Here is a 16069-nt window from a genome sequence, read left to right as displayed (position 1 = left end):
GGGGGAGGAATTGCCACTTGCCAAGTGTGCAAAGCCCTGGCTTTTTTTATTTGTATTAGTACATAAATTGATGTTGGTGAGTCTTTCTCCAAAGGGATAATCTGAAAACCAGATGAATTTTTGTCGCAACTCCATGCCAAAGCAAAATGCACTTGGGCTCCACTGCATTTATAGCCTGATCCATAGCATCCACACTGCTTGTGGCACAGAGCAGGTTCAAAGGTTACAAGATGCCTACTCGCTTGACAGGGGCAACATTTAAGATATTCCCCATGTACCCAAACTACTATGATCATGGTTACCCCATGCTGGTGGCAGAGTAATCTCCAAGATCAGGTTATGCTTGAGTTTAGGCCTAGTGCATTGGGATACTTATGATCATGGCTGCCACATTCCAATTGATATTGCATATGTGTCAGCTCCTGAGAATCAGCTCTGCTGTGGAACAGAATGTGTATTCCGGTCAGACAGCCAGATACTGCCACATGGCAGGACAGAAACCCAGAGGACCCAGCCTCTCTTTGGGAGGGCTGATAAAGAGCAGAGACAGCCGAATAGCAGGCAGCTGCCCTAGGTCCAGGTATCAAAGGAGCAAACCCATTCAGCAGCCTCACATCAAGATGTTGCGTATCCAAAAGGTCTTTGTTATCAGTAGGAGGGAAGATGGTGGGACTAGGATAGGCAGGAGTGCTCTGGAAAATGAAAGAAGCCTTAACCAACTTGTGTCTCATTGTCTCCCTTTCCTGTCTCATCCACTTTCTCTGGAGCAAAACACTAGGTGAAAGATAAGTCCACTCCAGTCAGGAGCAGGGATTAGTCCCCTAAAGCCGACTAGCTTTAGACCAGTCAGCTGAGGACTTGTGCCTTTAATGGAAGGAGTCTTGCACCCCTTCAGCAGAATTCTCTCAGTTCCTCAAGGATCCTTTAAGGATAAAGAGACATTCTGGACCTTCTCATCTGGACTTCCTTTGGGACAGTTGCACTGTCCAAAATCCTTTGACGGAGGTGAAGAAGGAGCCAATCAAGACAGAAGGAAGATATGTACCCTAACCACTCACAGGGAACATCAGGAGTGACCAGTGCTGTGAACCAGGACCAACATTCTGCAATGGATTGTATGTTCTATAAGAGCAGACCCTGAACTGGAGTATCCTGTCCTTGAGTCCTTTGCAAAAGCCTCACAGCAAATGGAGGGCTAGATCAGCCACATCACCCTGTTCCACCATACCAAACCAATTGCTCTGTGTTCCCCTATATCCTGTTCAATAGGGAAGGTGCTAGTGCAGGTGCGTCCATCACGACAACCAGACAAACTAATGCACTGCATCAAAACCAGCTTGGCATTGCATTGTGTGCTATCGAAGTACGCCAGTTATTAGGCCTGAATCGACTGCTCATCACCGGAAACTGATCCAAATCTGTGGAAGGTGACTTGCAGACTGTATTCGGGGATTACAGCCCTGGCTATGCCCAGCTAGCCCAAGAACCACTGCTCAGTTGAATGCACATTGTTGCACCCAAGAGCACCACTTGAATGACTGTTGCCAGCCGACTCAAAATGATGGAGCGTCCTCAACGACCTCTCCCAGTGGCCAAAGCCCAACTTGGCCTGGCCAACTACAAATCGTTCTTGGGACTGTCCCATCCTGCATCACTTGTACTGATGCACAGAGCACCCACATTCGACCCTACTCGATACATGTTTGCTGCCCGGTCCTCCAAGATCATGCATGCCTGACATTGCCTGATCAGCTCACATCAACGATTGAACCCGTGTCTGGTGTGTCAGCCAACCAAGAACTGAAACCACATACTGGGACACTGAACTGCCACCATTGTCCTCTGGTACCCTAGAGACTGGTTAGGTGCCAATTGCTCTGGCTTTCAAACCCAATATAGTTTTTTGGCAGTACCTTATCTACCACCCTGGAACTACACTCAGAGAGCTATTTACTCCAGTCTGTTGCATCTTCTCTGTTATTTCCCTTGTGGTGGGATTTGGATAGTAATCTCTTTTTGTTCTACTTTCAGATGGTGTGCTATTAAAGTGTTTATATTTTTTATAGAAACCTTGATTGGACATTCTCTTTATTTTGCACTGTCATACTGTGCTGTTTGGGTCACTGCCGGTTCACCTTCACACCTCTCTTGAGAGTATAGCCTTCTCTCAGCCTGCATTACCACAAAATGTTTGAGAACTGCATTACCACAAAATATGTGAGAACTATTTCTGCACTAACCCAGGATCTAGGAACTTACTTTAGGGTAAGGACAGCATTTAACAGGCACAATATGTAAGGGGCCCAAATTCCCTGTTCTTCTATGAAAAGATACATAGGGAGTCTGTCCGTACGATGAGCCTTATTCCTCTTCTGGCTGTTCAAAGTTTATGCAACTTCCTCCAAGGTACAATGTAGAGTCCTCTTGGGAAAAATTAGAATGTTCCTTTGGTCTAGGTGAGGTAATCTTGTTTCCCTGTACAAATGACTAAAAATGACTAAAATGTTCATACCACACTATTGATTGAATGTTGCCTTGAATTGTCATCCCTTTGAAGTATTAACATCAGCTTCCAAAACTTCACATTATCATGGTTTTTGACTGCATCTAGTGCAATATCCCATACATTATCAGTGTGCTCTCTTTTCTTGGATGCAATTAGTCTTTTGGACAGGGACCTGGCCAGTTGGAGTTGGGAACTCTCCACAATATCCCTATTCTTTATGGATTTGTAAGCATATATTGCTTCGCTATCTTACACTCCGAGACAAACCATTCAGCATTCCTAGTGGAATGCTTTTTTTATCACTGTCACAGGCTTAGTTACAAAAGGTAGGATTTTCTTGCTAAAATCATACATCTGGAAGATGAACTCATTCAGGGGCATTGGAGTTTTATTAAGCATACTCTACATGTGTTACAATTTCAACATAGATCGAAGGCATGACATTATCTCTATCAATTTTAGCCCAAGCACATTCATAGCATGTCTTGAATAACCTGTAATGCTGACTGGGACATTCTCCCTTGAAATATATGGGGGTTGCCACTAAGAAAAATAGGATGTAATACCAGCTGCAAAGGGTGATGATCACTTTCCAATCTCATTATGACTTCGGAAACGGTCATCATTGCGAATATTTCAACATTAAGATGTAATCAATATGGCTTGATAGAGAGCAACTAACAAAGGTCGCTTTAGCAGGAAGGTTGTTTGTTGTTCACCCATTACACACTCTTACATTCATGGCAAGCCACAGCCGGGCCATTCCCAAAGCAATTGTATACTGCCTTTTTGTAGGTATGGCGACGAAGTTGGTGATGTGCCATGCCATAACTTCATCCTCATCAGTTAGGGTTAGTGCTCGAACTGGCGATTGAGGTCACATACAATAATGACATTAGTTATCAATGAAGCTTAGCTAGTTCTCCAGCCCATCACCTGTGTTTTGTTTATTATAAATGTTCAAAAGCAGTAATTTGTTTCCCTTACTAAATGTGATGTAGAGTATTTGTAGGTCTGGATCTCCCTATTAACTACTTATATTAAGGCATTTAAGGAATCATCAATCCAAATTGTGAGGCTCTCCACTCAGGTCTGCCCCCTCTCCTCTTTGTTGCAGGTCTATTATAATTGGAGTACCCCTGAAATAGAAATGGGGAGACTGCCCATGTCTCTTGGAAGCAGACCATCTGGTGCAATTTTATAAGGTCACATCACACTTCATCGTGAATAGCTAAACCTGCTGTATGCCATGACAGGAGGCGCCCCTCAGGAGCAGCACTACCTCCATTCAATAGGAGTGGCGAGATAGTAATGCTGTGCTCAAGGTGCACATTAGTTTAGTCAACCCCTTTTAAGCCCTGGTCTGAAAGGTTATTTCTGTGATGCAAGACTATCAGAGGGAGTAAAGGTCCGTTTGGATGTTTATTTGGTCAGCAAGAGACATCAAGGTAGAGTTTGGTGGTTGTTAGGCAATAATGAGCAGATTATATCTTTATTGTGATCATCGGGGACTGGCGACCATTATCAATCTATGCTGCCAGCCCTTATTACTGAGCAACAGTCATGTCTATGTCTCATCCAATGGATCACTTCATTTTTAGCATCTTCTTGGATTCCTTTACATTTGGGACCAGCTTGGGAACATTAACCATATCGGCTAGGTTCAAATAGCATTATGGGATGGCGGGTTCCTTCCTTCCGTCCCTCTACTCAATATGGAAGGCCTGTTTGTTTGTGCCCGCAATTGATGATCTTGCCTGCTCCTAACTTGTGATGTTTCAATCCCAAACTTAAGTGGGAATGGATTTGTAAATGTTCCCAAGCTTGGTAGTGTCAAGGCATCATGAGGACACAGACAACAGATTTAAACAGATTCAAATTTCAACTCAAACACTTTTACTAACTTAAATATCAGGATGGTGTAAGGCCTCACTTGCCCTATGCTAAGGTGGGATCTCCCTACCTATAGAAAACAAAGAAATGTCTGAGTCAAGGAGTAAAACGGAATAATCTGTCTGTGTCCAAAACCTATACTTGCCCTCACAACTAACTCTATACAATGTGTATGGACATTAGCAACCAAAATGAAACAGTGTTTAGCCCAAAGTTCTGAGCTTCTTCCTGCTTTTTGCTTCTTTTCAACCTCCTTCCCCAAGTGTGAAACAGTTTTATAAAGTCTCAAAATTGTCCTCTGTAGATTAAAAGGGAAATAGTTTTAACCAAAACCTGGAATTTCATTCCACAATTTGAGGACGTTCATAACAGAAGCACTGAGGTTCCATTCCCCAAGTTCAAAGTAGTTCACACCAGAAGCACTGGCTTTCCCTTCCTCAAGATAATTCACAATTTCAGTTTGTATTTCCTTCTATTGCTTGATTTGCATTAAATCCTGGTTTTAGAAAAGACCATCTGCTTTATTTTGATTCAGTTTGATGTTTAAATAGGTTTATGTATTTTATAAATTTGAACAATAGAGATTTCCTCTTATTTACAACATTGAAATGTCTATTTTGCAGATTGGAAACTTTCAGTACCACTACATCTCTTTTCTCAAGGTGCACGGTTCCTTTACCACTTTACGTGATTGTTATTTAAATGAACAATCTCAGATGGAGACTTTCAAGAATGTGTTCTGCTCCTTTAAGACCCACCTGACCATGTTGCAATGTATAATTTCAAAATCACTGGTTCCTTCACAGCACTCACAGACAGTTTCAGCTTCCTTCTCTCTGAAACTCACCAGCTTCCTTTGAAACTCCCTGCATACCGTGCTGGACTCACTTCAACTTGATTGCCTCAAGGGTTCCCTCATCTGGCCCTGAGACACTCCTGCGCTATCGCAATACCACAGGAGAACAAGCACTCTGTTTCTTTGTTAGAAGGCCAGCCTTTCAGTATGCCGTCTTCTCTTGCCTTGCAATTGCACCGGAGAACTCCTGTTTGCACGCCATCCCAGTTCGGACCACCAGCTTCTGTAGTCCCTGGTACTCCGATCCTTCGATCCATCTCACACGGCAGCTCTGCATACAATGGCTTCAAGCAGTGTCTCACCATTCTCTCCCTCTCTGTGCTCTTTTGGAATCCCACCTTTTACACACCTGTGGTTTGCAAATGAGCTGCAGGCGCAAGTTCTCTCTTTCAATTGCCTGACTATAGTTTGGCTTATTAGTGAGACATGCCTGGCTTTTGTAGTAATATTCCTCTGAGCTTCTCTTCCTCATCTCAGCGCCAGATTGGTGTAGATGCATGCTGGTGTGCATGACTCTTAGTCATCTCTTCCCTGTCTCAGTACTAGAATGGCATGACTGAGTCAAAATAAGGGATGCTGGTTTACAATAACCCAGTAAGATTGGAGAAAGATTGGGTGGGTTGTTATTAGGAAAAGGGGGATAACATGTCTCAGGCAAGGGCCCCCTGCTCCCAGGCCCGAAGGCCCCTCCATCTAGGACAAACTCACTCACTGGTCCATCCACACGGTCAGGCTCCAAAAATGATGGCCTTTCCCTGGCCACTTGCACAGAGGGGAAACGGAGTGAGAACACCGTCAGGTTTCTAACAGAACCCCTATTAGCAGCATGTTTAGCAATCTCTACATCAACCTTTTGTGTGAAGGAGGCATGGTCTGTACAAGTTGCTTTGACCTTGTCTGCCCCATTGAAAAGGCTAATGCTCAGACGATCAGACCCCTATGCACTTTCGGGACATTCTCTATAGTTCCTCTATTGGGGTTGATGCTAGAAGTTGATCCTCTACCATTTTAGCTTCCTCTCATAATCCAAAAGTCATCCAATATCAATAAAGTTTTTGAGCTTTTCCTTCATGGAAAGAATAATTGGTAACACAATGAGACAAGTGCATGTATGGGGAGTTGGCGATTGATTTATCTGTGACAAACGTTCAAGTGGTTCTACATCCCTGGTATTCCAAATCATGCTACTAGTTTTGCAACGGATTGTTGGAGCATGGTAATCCTGCCTGTAAAATTATCGTCTTCCTGGTACACCGTAACATTTAGCTGGGCCTAGAAGTACACTATGCTAGCCACTGGAATGGTGACAGAACTATGCTGGGCTAGGGTGAATATATGTTGCAATTACTGGATCAGAGGGTTTTTGTGTGTTAACATTTGGGGATTCCATGTAGAACACAGGGAGAGAGGGGATGAATGTATCTGTGACTGAGGCAGAGGATCTTTCAGTGTTGGCAATTAGGAATTCTATGGGCAGCGAGCCATGCAATTCTACTGGGATAGAGGGAATGGGCAACAACAAGACCTAGGCAAAAAGGCCGACGGTGAGGCATGCACTCCCTTAGTCTAGCCCAAGCAGCGAGAAGACATTAATCAAGTGTTCATGCACTTTTCATCTGTGCTATACAATAAGCAATGATAGCATCAAGTGATTTTCAAGAACAAAAGTATATTTTTTTGAACAAAAAATATTTAAGGGCATTGCCAGTGAGCCAATGAATTTCAGACTGTGTAGTCCTTCATCAGGGTGTATTAAATAACGGCATATCATAGATAGAAAACAATTGACTGGGCTCATAGCCCGGAATCAAGCAATGAACTATTAACTCTCAACTGGGCCACAGTGATCCATGAAAATGGGGATCATCATGAGAGCAGCAATTAGCCTGTTGTAACATAAGTATAATTTGTGCAAGCCATCAATCAAATCACCAGCATTTGACCATGTCAAAACATTTAAATCTAAATATAGATCGATTTAATTGAAAGGCCACATGAGTAATGCACTTTTATATACAGTTATATCAGGTAAAATAATTACCACAATGATTGCACAATCAGAAGGAGTTAAATCAATAATCGTTAAAGGTCATAGTGGCAATCAACATATGCAAATACATGACTGTTGATGATGGTACCAGAGGAGGTAATCAAAAGAGTATAAAAATAAGAGACAAAAGAGAAATATAGTCAAATGGTGTTCGTGGCAGTTGAAATTCACATTTACATCTAATGTGCCAAGATTCTGGATGTCTATAATGGAACTCGCCGGTCCCAGAATAATTCTCTTCAAGTCATGGATGGATAGCAAGGTGAATAACTGTTGGTTCAAGCTGCACTTTACAATAGTAAAATCATCCCAATCCTTACTGAAAATACATTTGTCAACAGGAAACTGAAACTGCACACTAGGTGCAGTAACCAAAAACTAAATGTGAAACAGCACGTACAACAAGTTCAAAGCAGTAAAAGCTAACCTGGCAATCCAACATGCGCAGTACAATGATCACCTAATGTAAACATCTCTTTGGTTAGAGCTGTAAAGAAGACACATAGTTAAACCTATTTCTGAAACAAAGACCAATGCAGAAGACGCTGCTAAGTTCCATTCCTGTTTAACCATATCCAGTGCAGGACCGCTAAATGTATTTCTTGCACAATGCACACGCTAATGCCAAACAGCAAAGCTGGGTTTAAACAAAAAGAAAGAAAACATCAAGTTGCATTAACAAACTAGCAACAAAAGCTAGCGTCTGCCCATGAACTCTGTGGCTGCCAATTTACCTAAGAGAACTCTATGAACTCATGGTTTTGATGGTGGCCCGTAGTGCAGGGCCATGACGCCGCCAGCAGTGCTGGGTTGCAAGAAGACGCTGAGACCAGGGTTGGCTTCTCTGTAACTGCCGAGCTGGAATCCAGTGGCGCCCCCAGAATATTTTTATAGCGGTGGCCTGGTGAGGCCATAGGAAATCTTGGGGTGGCACACAAATCTCCTTATCTCTCCTCCCTTCTCTCTTTCTACCCCCCTCCCGTTCCCTTCGATCCGCTGACCTTTTCCTTCTCACTGTACCTCCATCCCCCTGTGCCTCCTCCAGTTTCCGCTCCTTCCAACTCCTAGCGCCTCTGTACTGGAACTCCCTTCCTCTCGCAATCCGCTCCACCTCAACCTTCTCCTCATTCCGCACTTTCCTTAAATCTCTCCTCCTCTATTCTCCTCCTTGAAACCCCCTCCCCCCTCTGCATCCCCTCCCTCCTTGTTCTTTCCCCTTGACTATCTCTCTCCCCTCTCCCACCTCCCCTCTCTCTCTCCCTTCCCTTTCCCTCCACTAACTCATCACAACCCCTCCCCCCCTACCCAGTCCCACTCCCCTGTTCCCCCTTTCCCCTTGAGTTAATTGTTCTTTTTACTGTTTTGTTGAATGATTCATATTGTAATTTTGCTTCCACCGTTATATTGTTTATGTTTTTATGAATTAAGTTGTTCCACTGTACAGCGCCTTGGTGTAAGGCGCTTTATAAATCAAAAAATACAAATACAAACACATAACTGCACATAGGAGGGGGCGTGGTAATGATGTTTGTGGGCAGTGGGGGCTTCTTTGGGTACACTTCGACCATTGGCCGCTAGCATCTGTATTCTATTACGCATCTAAGATAGATGCAAAAAAGGCCCAAACTGTCATTGACAAATGTGGTCCACTTTTTTTTCAGGTTCCATGGCCTTTTTTTTTGGTCACAGTTTCACCATGTGTCAAAAACTAAGAATTGCAAATCTCTTAGAAAAGAGTAACAGGTATGATACTTTCTACCCCATCAGGTCTCTCAAGTACGGGTCCTTAATATTAAAAACAGAACTGCTAAGCAGTGGCTGGCCATCGAGAACCACCCACTTAGACCGGTGTCTCTGGGTGAGTGGCTATGGGCCCCTAAGAAGTCTTTCCCTAATAGTATATTGCAGCACTTTCTGATGGGACCCCTTTTGAAACTATGGTGGAACAAAAAAGAGATCGAAAGTCTTACAACCTGGCCTAGCCCCATTGAGCTGTATCTGGGCTCCACCCATCAGAGACAGAATTCATGAATAGTACCGGTATCAGGAATCGTATGAAGCGGGCTTAGAAAGAGTGGGGCAAATCCTAAAGCGAGATGGATGCATGTCAATCCAGGACCTGGAGGCAGGACTGCATATGAGATCCTTTGATGTGTTCAAATACCTGCAACTGAAAGGTATGCTCACGAAATCAGAGTGAGTGGAAAGATGAGCTTCAAAGAGACCTCACCAATTTTGAACGGATACTTAGCGACACCCACTCGAGTAAAGGCCTCACCTCCCGTCTATTCGGATCCATGATAGTGGAACAGGAAAACAACCTGGAGAATCTAAAAAAGAGATGGGAAAAAGATCTAGGTCCCCCACTATCAGACCAACTGTGGTCAAAGATGTGTGAAATTGTGCAACAAATATCTATCTCAACGCAATATAAACTGCATGGTCTGAAGGCACTGGTGGCAGTACGACCCCCTCAGACTCTCAAAGATGTTCAGTCATGCTAGCCCCTTGTTCTGGAGGGACTGTGGAAGCCCTGCGGATTACTGGCATATGTGGTGGGCTTGTCTCAAATCCCAAACGTATTGGAGTGAAGTTCTGGCCTGGATAAGGAAAATAGAAGTGATTACCAGGGTCAGGGACCCAAAGCTGGTGTTATTCAGACTTGAGGAACAAGAAGGGCGCAGGGTAAAGTTCTGCATATGACTCACTTCCTCCTGCTGGTCGCCAGGGTCTGTATCACCATAGGCTGGAAAGAGAAGGACCTTCCGATAGAGAAAACATGGGCCAGAAAAGCCAGAGAACTCTACGCAATGGAAAACATTACGGGGGGCATGCACAATATATCCCCTAGCAGGGAAAGGGAATGGGCTCCCTTCCTCGAAGCCTACAAAGGAATGAATGAATAGCCCGAGCCCCAAGTACACTCATTGAACAACTTGCCCGTGACCCAAGGACCAAAACTCACGGCCTGTCTCGTCTCCATTGCGGGGTCAAGGGGGGAATAAGGGAGGTAGGTGGGAGTTAAAATCAAGTTAAATTTTAAATGTTACCCAAACTGATACTTTTGCTGAGATTAATTTTTGAGCACTGTTCAAGAGAGGTGCAGTTACATACGCTTTGAAAACAATCAATAAAAGTAATTTTGAAAAAAAGAACTGCTACAGCCTAGCTCCAAAAATTATAGAAAATACCTTAGTCATTTACACGTGAGCCACGTTTCATATGCACATTCAAGAGACACCTCGCCTGACAGCAAGGGTAGTTTCTAGCAAACTTGGTGCCCAAGGCGAAACCTCAGAATGCGCCCCCACCCCAATGACTGGCACACGTCACTCCCAAACTACACCTCTGCTGTGCGACAAAACCCCTCCTCAATATGAATAAATAATGCTATATTAATGAAGCTGGTCTCATTACATTGTAAGTCCAGTACTTTACAGAAGTATTCTAATGTGAAAACACAGCTGTTGCTGACCAAGTAAATGGTTTTTCTGTCACCTGCTCTTAGGGAAGACCTTGCCTGAATGCAGTTTTAAACTGTCCGTACTGGCACACTGCGGTGTGAACAGCCTATAGGGGTCTGAGGGCCCACTGACCTGGCCCTGTGTTGCAGGTGTTGTGTTCGTATCACCTCACTTGTATTTTTCGCAAGGGGCAATACTAGACTAACCATATGAATTATTTTCTGATAGAAGGTTATAACTCCAAGATGGACAGTCTGGTACACTCTTATTGTGCTCTTTCAAAATACCTCTCTGAGAGTGGGAAAGGGGACAAATAGCACCAATGAGGATTCCTGTATACTTTGCATTAAATCACAGAGCCTTTCAGGACTATAACAGTGATCAGAGATCTCTACATTTGATAAACAACTCTGTGATAAAATGATTGTATGTGTGAATCTCTAAATGCATAACTGATGGATGTCTTGTTGCTCACATCAGGGTTCACAATACTCACCCTAACATTAAAATGTTTGTACCTTGAACCATACATGCTCATTTGGACAGCTTACATTTTTGGATGCGAGTATAAAATGGCTGCAACATCAGCCACTCAAATGGGGTACACCATACAAGGGCTCTTTTGCTTCTTGTTTAAGTGTGGGGACAGTATGGCATGCTCGTCAGAGTCACATACACAAAACAGTCCGGTGTGCTCCTATATGGACATTAGGCACATCAGACAAAAACAGGTATATGTACTGTTGCATAAGGGAGCACCACATTGACACCATTAACCAACAGGGTCAGGGTGGTGACTTGTGCAGCACACAAATTATTGCTACACACATCACTGCATTGATTTGCCATGGACCACTGTCTGCATGGTGACACACAATGAACTCCACTTTCCTAATCAAGGTGCCAAGTGACATTGAGTTGCCATCTGGTCTGTTGTGCGCCCGGGCCAAGAAACAGGGCTGCTGACAACCATAAATGGAAAGATTCCCAACTGACTAAGTTATGATTCTATTGTGGGAAAAAAAGGCTCGGCAGTCTGGCTCAGTTGGACATATATCATCCAATAAAGTAACAAAAGGTCAGGGTGCCACACAGACACACTCTGCTTACCTCAGCTCTGTGAAGTGTGGTGGAAATAAATCTCTCGGCGCCGCAGGGCAGCACAGGTCTCCATCTCCTTTTGCAGTGCCACCAATCCAAAAATATTGGCAGCATGTTAACTTTGCCCCCAAACTGGCACTTCAGCTTAGCACCTGGCACTGCGGCCAGTTGCTAATAGCTTTACTGCCATGGACCTGGATGGCTTCTGGGCTCATAATAGCCTGGGTAGCTGTGAGCAATAATGCTTAGTTATCAACAACTTGTGAAAGAAAGCCTAGTCCTACCATCATTAAAGAAACACAATTTAGATCCATCCTGAGGGCCCATAAACTATAAGCTCATATCAATGTTTCATTTCACAGCTGCAGTTATTGACTCAGAGGTAATGGGTCTGAAGCTTACATTATGGATGTGCATAGGACATGAGTATGTTTTAGGGGTAGAGGTCATCCGCAACATAATTAGCATTTGACACAGTGGCATGCATACAGTAGTCTCCTTGACTGGGCGATGGGGATTATTGAGGCGGCAATGCCCTGGATGCACTGTTATTATGAACAGAGATCAGGGTGCCAGCTAAGTAGTTCTCTTTCTGCTTCCATTGGTGACCGCACCCTAGTCAGTATAGCAGGTTAGCCATGGAGGGTTACTTTTTGATACGCTTCTGCCATTGCAACCATAGGTACAGAGATTGGTGAAATCCTCCCACTGTCTGTCTGTACACCATGTCAGATGTTAAGTAGGCAGCATCAAACATTCTAGTTACAGGCGGTCCCTTTATCTTGTGTTTTATACTGCTCTGCTATGTTCCTAAACATCTCCAAGAAGGCGAGCTTCCAGCTGTCCAAAATAGGGCTGTTTGCATTATGCTTGACCTCGAGAATTACAGCAATGTGTCTATGCATCGAAAAGCACCTGGCTAGTTACAGTCCCTGTGAGTTTCCAGATGCAGCTTCGGGTTGCCAGCCTGGTCATGGTGTGAAACAACACAGTATGTGCTGCGCAGACGGCACAACTACCTACATGCAACCAGAACTTTGGAAACCTGGAAATAAATACAGCCTGGGAAGCACGAGCCAATTGCCAAAGCAGAAATGCGCGCCTCCAGGCTCAGGCTGTATTTATTTCCATGTCCGTCCACTGTGGGCGGCGGGCTTCGGCAAACCGCAGCAAAAAAGAAAAAGCAAAAAAATAAAATACTTTTTTTGTTCGCACTGAACTGCTGGGCAGGCTATTTTCAATGCACAGTTCAGTGCGAAGAAAAAAGAAAAAACAGTTTTTTTTTTCAAATTTCACAGGGTGGCCGGTGGGGGGGCCAGCATTTTTATAAGGGTGGCCATGGCCCCCCTTGGCCACCCCTTGGGGGCGCCTCTGCGGGAATCCCCTCTGCCTTTTTGTAGACTAGGCCAACAGCACATGTAACATTCCACACATGACTCAGCACGTACATCGTGGCGTTGTGCTGAGGTAACAACATCCCATACCAAGGGTAAAGAGAAACAAAAGATACAACAATTTAAGATGGCATGTGTTACAACAAACACTGACCTAGTTCTGACCTCATGGGTCGCTAGGAAACATTACTATGTTCATGTATACATAGGTGAGTGACACACATTCGGAGCTCAGTGTTTAAAAGCTTTATTAGTCAAATACGTAAGTGGGGATCACCCCACTAGCTGGAAAAGCCAAACCAGGACTACATGGGCCACATCATAGCTCTCAACTCACAGGCTTTTGGTGGGTTTCACCCCCTTTGTGAAGAGCTGACTCACCCGGCAGGCCACCTGCATGCCCGTTCATTCGAATGGGCTCTCACCTGCCAAAAACAGAATCGGGGGGGGGGGTTCACCCGCCTTTCCGACACAAATGGTTGAGAGCTATGGCCACATTGGAGGATGATCACAGGGCAGTACCCATTTGCCCATTCTCCCAGGGTGGAGTACGCTCCACTAGCTGGGAAAGCCGTACCCAGGAACACCAGGGGCCACATTGGCTGTCGTCTTGCCAGGAAGCATCTGGTCCATCTACTGTAGGATGATCTTCTAGTGAGGCCTGGCTGGTCCTTCCTTGTGGCAGAGTGTCTGGAATCTGTTGGGCCCCCACTCCTGCACAAGGACAGGGGAAACGGGAGGACACTTTCCTAGCGTCCCTCATCAGTTGAGGAACAGCTGAATGGCAGGGGGTTTCCCCTTCAGGCTGGAGTTCTTCCATGATACTGCCGTGGTGGCAGCCCCACCATGTTGAGGCTCCCTGCTGCCAGAGTTGGCACATTCAGCGATCAGGCTGTGCAGTGCTCAGGTCTTCACTCTGCTTGTCAGATTGACTTTGTGTTGATAACGGAGCGGCAATGGCCCCAAGGTGGCCAGGAGCCCCCAGTCAGGATTTCTTCCTGGCTTACCTTTTGCCTGGCCACACGAGTACACTTCAGGGAGAACCGTGGCCTGGCTAAGGCTGTTGAATACTTGTTGTCTCCCCAGGCAGGAGTTCTTTGTGGTGGAATCGGCTGTATGGCCACAGCAGCGGCAAAGCTTGCCACACTGCTCTTCTTGTGTTTTTTGTGGCAGGGACTTACCCCGCTGCGTGACCCGCTCCTGGCCTTATGACCGCAAGGATAGGCATAGTCACTGTGATGGGTTGAGTGTTGCTGCGCCATTCTTCTCCGATAGGCAGGAGCGGACAGCAGCCTGTATGGTCCTGGCTCTCTTTCACGCTCACCTTCTGTCTGACCGCACGAGCAGGGCAGCCCAGCAGGGCCATGATGCAGCCGGCAGAGCTGGGATGCAAGAAGATGCAGTGACCAGGGTTGGCATCTCTGTAACCGCCAAGCGGGAAAATGCTCAGAACTTTTATAAACATAGTCACTAGCACATGTGCCGTTACATACATGACTCAACACAAACATAATGGTGTCATACCAAGGTCACAACATTCCATGCCAAGGGTAAAGACAAACAAATAATACAGCAATTTAAGATGGCATGTGTTACAACAACCACTGAAATCGTTCCAAGGGTGGAATACGTTCCACTAGTTGTCAAAGCCCCACCCAGGAATACTAGGGGATACATCAGCTGTCCTTTTGCCAGCAAGCATATGGCCCATTTGCTGTAGGATGGTCTTCCAGCGAGGCCTGGGTGGTCCAGCCTTGTGGCAAACCATAGTCTGGAGTATTTCAGGCCCCCACTCCTGCACAAGGATAGGGGAAAGGGGATGACACTCTCCTTGCATCCCTCATCAGATGAGGAACAGCTGAATGACAGAAGGCAGAGCTGTGCCTGGGTTTCGCCTTCAGGCAGGCATTCTTTCATACTACTGCCGTGGCAGCAGCCCCACCATGTTGAGGCTCCCTGCTACTGAAGTTGGCACACACAGCTATCAGGGCCACCCAGTGCTCAGGTCTTCCCTCTGCTTGTCAGATTGATACAGCAACGGCAATGGCCACATATTTTCTCATGTAATATGGAGAGAGATTGTACTGTGCGACCTGCATTGATGTCCATTGTAACTGCTTGTTTGAGATAATTGCTAATAAAACCGTCCTAAATTTTATCAACTTCCTGAGTCGGTTTGATTATTGATGTTTGAGTAAGTTCTGCATCCCCATCCATCTCCAAGTATTGCTACCTCGCCTTAAATGGCCCCAGGTTCTGGGGTTCACCAGCTTTACATCTATTCACATCCTACAGTTGGATGCACAAACAAGCTTCGGAAAGTAGGGAAAATGAATCCCCTATACTATATGAAATATTATCAGGCTTATTTTACCATTTTATCATTACTTTATTCTCTTTTTCTAAAATATTCAGCTTGTTTTTGTACTGTAGCCATGAAAGACCATACTACTCAACACTAGTATAACAGTATAACAGTTACCATAAACTGTCTTTTCCTTTATTTATCAAGTGTTTTGTTTTGTATGTTGTATACATTTGTATGCTATTCCACACAGATCTGTTGGTTCTCAAACACTTGTATATACTTTCCGGTGATAATGATTCCATGTGCAATTTTTTACAGTTATGAATTCATGTATATTGACTAGGAAGGGTAGATACATGTGCATATAAAAACCACCAAGGATGATCTTGGGCCTCATTGCAAGTGTGGAGGTCAGGAAACAAGGGTGCTTATAAGTTTACCGGCACCTTGTTTCCAGACCGCCACACTATGAGTCTGCCTGCAGGGGCCGTTGACTT

Source organism: Ambystoma mexicanum, chromosome 6q (assembly GCF_040938575.1).
Source record: "Ambystoma mexicanum isolate Mex_15411 chromosome 6q, UKY_AmexF1_1, whole genome shotgun sequence".
NCBI classification, from domain to species: domain Eukaryota; kingdom Metazoa; phylum Chordata; class Amphibia; order Caudata; family Ambystomatidae; genus Ambystoma; species Ambystoma mexicanum.
This window is presented reverse-complemented; position numbering follows the sequence as displayed.